The 5,885-nt window shown below is 39.8% G+C and overlaps 1 pseudogene; it reads right to left on the reverse strand.

Moving 5' to 3' along the window:
- Positions 1-4,791: 4,791 nt before the first annotated feature.
- LOC120613167 (uncharacterized) lies at positions 4,792-4,910 on the reverse strand (annotated as a pseudogene).
- Between the last annotated feature and the right edge of the window lie 975 nt (positions 4,911-5,885).

Here is a 5,885-nt window from a genome sequence, read left to right on the forward strand (position 1 = left end):
CAACTGTGACCTACCCCCTCAAAGGAGGGTCACATCTTTTTTTTCCAAAAAGTCGAAACAACTGGACCTCAACCTGCCTAGCCTTCTAGGCCTCAGCACTAAAGACCAAGGGTGCCCAGGCCCTGCGGTGCCCATGGCTATCACTCCTTCAGAGCCCAGGGTAACTCTGAGAACATGCAGACCAAGTCCTGCCAAAACTGTTCACAGCAGATCTTCCACCTATTCTTGTAATCCATGGTGATTGGGTCCTACTTAAGAATCTACACTCAGATGATCTTAAACCTAGATGGCAAGGCCCTTGCCAGGTACTTTTAACCACCCACTCTGCTGCAAAGATTACTGGACACCTAACTTGGTTCCATCTTTCCAGGCTAAAGTGAGCCTCCAATATTTTACCAAGGGATAAAGTACGATCAGACACTCCAAAATACCACAGCTATTCCATCAGATCTACAAAGCTTTTGCTAATCTGCATTCCTGAAGAAGAGGACAAATGAGTAAACTTTACTGTCCCTGTCCCTTCTGTTCAGGTTCAGACTCTCCCCTTCTTCCAGAACAGACAACACCACTACACTAACAAATTCTTTCAGCCTTAGCACAGTCTCCTCTTCCTCTCTGTCTTGAGATTTTAACTTTTTACATGGGATTCACTTTTACAGGGACACTTTGATTTCTCATGGACCAATATCACTCACCTAGTAGATTCATGGGATAAGGTTCCTTATTATGTAGATCAAGAACACCTCCCATTTCCACCCTATTAATTATACTTACTTATATCTCTCACTGATCACATGCTTCCTCTTATCCTCCCCTCAGAGCTTTCTCACTCATCTTGAGTGTTCTCTCAATCTCACCCATTCACTCCTCAATAATTCCAACCCTACATTAGCCTAAGACTGCTGGCTCTGTCTTTACCTCTCTTCCTCAGCATACTCTGCCCTCTCCATTCCCCTCACCAAAAGGGACCACATACAAATGACCCTTTCATATTGAAAAGAAAAGGGCTCCATTTTCCTTGAAATAGCATACTCTCCTTGGAAGCTACTCCACAGCAAAGGCTAATCAAGCTTCTAATTTCTTCCACACTTATACCCAATCCCTTGCAAAGGTAGCACATCCCTCCATATCAGTAATAAGGCCCACTACCCTTCATACCACTTTGATTCTCAAGGCTCCTCCTTTTTCACAAGAACCAGTAGCAACATATCTGTAAGACACTTACCCTCCAATCTATGCAATCAGACAGTCACAATCCAACTACTCAATAGACACTGGACTCAATAGATACACTATCAAGTCTCTCCAGAGGCTAATGGCCTCTTTCTACAACCCATCCACTTCACAGGTTACCCTACAGTCTTGCAACCTCTTACAACTGTTCCCTATCCCTCCTCCTTTCCTTAGATTACAACTGTCTCTGCAGTTCTCAAATACTTTAATTGCAAACCTACTAATACCCCTACTCATCTATGCCCCTTGATTGGAGCTACTATAGCTACAACTCTTATGGCTTGGAGTTCTGAGCCTCAGAAAGGACGCACTGGAACAATCTATCCTCTTACTTTATTTTTCCATACATATTTCCACTTGTATATCTGACAAAGGGTTCTTCTTTCTATGCAGAACTAACGCTTATCTCTGGCTTCCCACTAACTCGACTGGAACTTGTACTCTATCTCTCTCCACATATAGATAAAGCCCTCAATAACCAGTCCTTACCAATTCCCATTGCACATTATACAAAACATAAAAGGGCTATTCAGGTCATCCCACTGTTAGTTACACTGGGAGTCACTACTAGACTATGCACAGGTATAGAGGGACTTGCCACTGCTTTATCCTATTTTGAAGCATTGTCCAATGATCTCCAAGAAAGCCTAGAGGAGACTGCAAAAATATAGTTCAATTACAAGATCAAATAGACTCCCTAGGAGCTGTCACTTTACAAAACAGACAAGGGTTAGATTTACTGACAGCAGAAAAAGGAGGCCTCTGCCTTTTTCTAGAAGAAGAATTTGTTTTTATGTTAATCAATCAGGACTAGTAAGAGATGTAGCTAAAAAGCTAAAGGACAAAGCCAATAAGATAAGAGAGTGCTAAGCAAATCCTGGGACGCCTGGCTAAAAACCAGCTAGGTCACCTGGCTCCTACTCTTCATAGGGCCTCTAACCTTCATTTTTCTCATTTTGGCCTTTGAGCCCTGCATACTGCACCAGGTTTCTTCCCTCCTCCAGGACCATTTTCACAGTTTACCAACTAGTCCATAGCAGAAGTCCTGCTACTTCACTCTGTGCCACACTATTAAGCCCTCTGGCCGACAGAACCTACCAGTCAATGCTACACTCCAGTTGACTATCCACGATCAAACCTCTTTTCAACAGATCTCGCCACAGTTATTCAGCAGGAAGTAGCTACAGAAGACTGAGTTGCCATCCTTATTCCATAAAACTGTTAGGTCCAAGAGAGCTCTATCCCACCCCTCATAGTGTAGGAACCAGACTTCTCCCTTACCTTTGTGTGGGAACGGGACCTTTCATCTGGATTAGCAATGCTATAAGCTCACCTCCCATCCACTAGACTCTACTCTATTCTCCACCAATTTATCCACCCTAAATATTCCCACCAAAAAGCCCGCCTCAAGTCTCATATAACTTTCGGGCCCCTTCGCATTTGGGGCTGATGCCACCTTCGGTTCAGCCCAGCTGTCACTCTACTACAATAAACCTTGTTTAAACCCTTCAGCTTTGTGTGTTCCTCCTTCAGTGAACTTAACACAAATCTCCAGATATGTGGAAGATTACCATCTTGGGTCATTCCAGAAGTTAACAATGCAGGAATAATTCTTCTCAAGGATGTGTTTTTTTTATCATAAAAACTCTCAGTTTTTCCCCTTTTGAACACTCTGGATATTACCTAGTAGTGTTTCTCAATTTACAAATCATTTAAAACTCTGGAATAAAACTTTGTCAGTTAATTTTAGTGAAGTTTCCTGATTCACTTACACTCAGTCAACACAATACTATATTTATATTGATTCTCTCTTCTCATATTTTCTGTAAGCATTGAAAGAAAAAAAAAAAGATAAGGCTTTTCTCCCATATTTTGCCCAAGATCCAACTGCATTGCTCACAAGGTGTGCCCTGAACAAAACACTAATAGAGGAATACAATTCAGCTTTGCCACATTATAACAAAGATCATCTTTGCTCCAGTTTCTAATAACGTTTTTCCTTTGTGTCTGAGACCTCATCAGAATGGCTTTAGGGTCCATATTTCTATGAACATTCTGTTCTTAAACATGAAGATGGAAAAAAAAGGGGGGTATGTTCTATGGAAGGTAACTTCACAGGATGATCTGATCATACATTACTATGTATGGGCAGGTCATAGTTGGTAGTCACACCTCAGGCATGTAACTTTTTAGTAAAAGGTTTACCTTTGCCTTAAGCAAGCCCTGTCCATTGTTTCTATGCATCTAGGTTAAGACATCCTTGAAATAAGCCATAATTACCCTCCCGAGAGAACATAATCGTGTTTACTATCCTTTAATCCAATCTCAGCCTTACTTTCTCCACCTCCATGTAATCTTCCTTAAATTCTCTCTTTAATTTCAAATGCATAAAAGAAACTGCAAAAGTGTTATTCTGTAGAGCATTGAGATCTTGCTCCCCAGCACATGTCATCAGTTTGGTTCAAATAAACTCTTATAAAGATTCTCTACAGGTTTGGACATTTCCTGTGTTGACAATTACTTGAATTTTTTTAAACCCAAAGAACGAGTATAACTATTATTATGACTAATACTATTAGGGGACAAGTAAAAGAAAATCAAACAAAATGGATTCTGAGTTCATTATTAATCTATATTATACAGGCCTTGTTGATGTCTTGGTATAGCTGTCTAACTCTGGTGTCAGTGGCTTTTTGTTCTCAAAGAATCTTTGATGTCCATAGACAGAAGTAGATGTCCACACGTGGTTAGATGCCTGATGAGGTCCCTTTCAATGAGGTTGGAGAGTGTTTTTTATTTGATGTCACTTCAAAAAAAACCACAAAATCTCCAGGTGGCAGTCAACAATCTTTAAAGTCTTTGTCTCCTTGGAGCTTGCTATGAAAGAAAGCAGTTACCAACTTGGCATTTTCTTGAAATGACTTTGTCAAACCTTGGCAACAGTGTAAGTTGTCTCCTTTCAATAATGTCATAAGTTCCTTCTTTTAAGTCCAGCTTAAATGTACTGTGATGCGTAAAAGAATGCAAAAACCAAAAAAAAAAAAATGGAGAGCCAAGGAGCAGGGAAGAATCAAGCGGCTGTCTTGGGTTTCCCATAGCCCTGACTATTCCTTTAATTTACAACCATCATTTACCTGTACAATGTACCCTAGCCGTTTTCCTACATTCATTGAGATTTTAACCTTTAAACTTCAATGTAGTGAAAATTAAAAAGTAAATAATTAGCATTCTTTAGCTTAAACATTTTATAATCTCTAGAAACATTTTTTGTAGACATAAAATTCAATTATTAATATTGACTTATTTTTGTAAAAGCCAGGCAAATTACAGACATGTCTGTTTTACTTAAACCAACAAACTTAACCTAACTTTTATTTACTAATGATTACTCTTAGATCACATAAACTTGCAAAGCATTTGAGTTAGTTTCTCTATTTCTTTTTTTTTTAAAGCACCCTCATTCTTTTTATTTTTATTTATTTATTTTAGGTGAGGCAACCCTTGGTTGACCTCACAGATTGCAAGGACCTTGTCAACTTACAATCCCTTTTTTTTTTATGGCTACATCGCCTGATCTTCCTAGGTGATCTCCCATCCAAGTACTAACCAGGCCCAACCCTCCTTAGCTTCTAAGATCAGACAGGATCGGGCTTCTTCAGGGTAGCATGGCTGTAGACCAGTTCCTCTGTTTCTGAGAATTTTAGACTTCCCAATTCTTACAAGCTCCTACCTTAAAATTAATTTAAACAATATTATTTGGAGGTGGAAATCTATCTCACATTTACAACATACATATATATAGACAAACATGCAGACAGACACAAACAGAGACCTTTAGCCATGAGAAAAACAACTCACTCGTTTATAAAAGAACAGTTGGATCCAAATTTTTCCCTGGAGGCCTTTACAGTTTATATCTGTCCTTGATAAGTACAGACATTTTTAATACCTCAAAGAATTGGGTTGACACCTAAAAGACATTATAGATTGATCCATCTATCTAAATTCTCTTTTTAGAGCTTCAAGAGACCAATAAAATATGATTTCCATTCATTCTGCCTAATTTTATAGTTTTTTTTAAAATTTTGCATGCAGAAATTTAGAAGTACCAAAGGATCCTCATCCCAGCCATCTTAGTACAAATGGAAGGCTGAAGCACACTTTCCCATGTTAATTTTGAGATCTGTCGAGTCTGAACACACTTTTAGGAAAAAACAGTTCTTACATGTATGTCTCCAGATGAGCCAAATGTGATGGATATCCCTATAGGACTCCGTTATGCCCTAGAGGAAATTTTTTCTCTGGCAATCCCACAAAGATTCTTAGTCACCTAAAGACACCCAGGCAAGGACCAGTGAGAGCTTACCATATGGCACCAGAACCAGAACTACAACACTTTCCACGGCATGGCCCCTCTCTCAGGCCCCTCTCTCAGAGTAAACCTATTCCAGAGAGCCCTGCCTTTCTTCCCAGAATTCCTGGCTTCTCTAGGGTCAGCTGCACTACTGCACTAGACACCTGCTGGTGCCCATCTCTGCCACTTCAGATTTGAGAGTCTGAAACAATTGTCATCACCCCACTGGCAATTTGAGTTGAGGAAGCAAGTGCCCTTCCTCTTTGGAGCTAAAGAGAGTTCAGTGTCTTATTTAACC

This window comes from Pteropus medius, unplaced genomic scaffold (assembly GCF_902729225.1).
Source record: "Pteropus medius unplaced genomic scaffold, Ma_sr-lr_union100, whole genome shotgun sequence".
NCBI classification, from domain to species: domain Eukaryota; kingdom Metazoa; phylum Chordata; class Mammalia; order Chiroptera; family Pteropodidae; genus Pteropus; species Pteropus medius.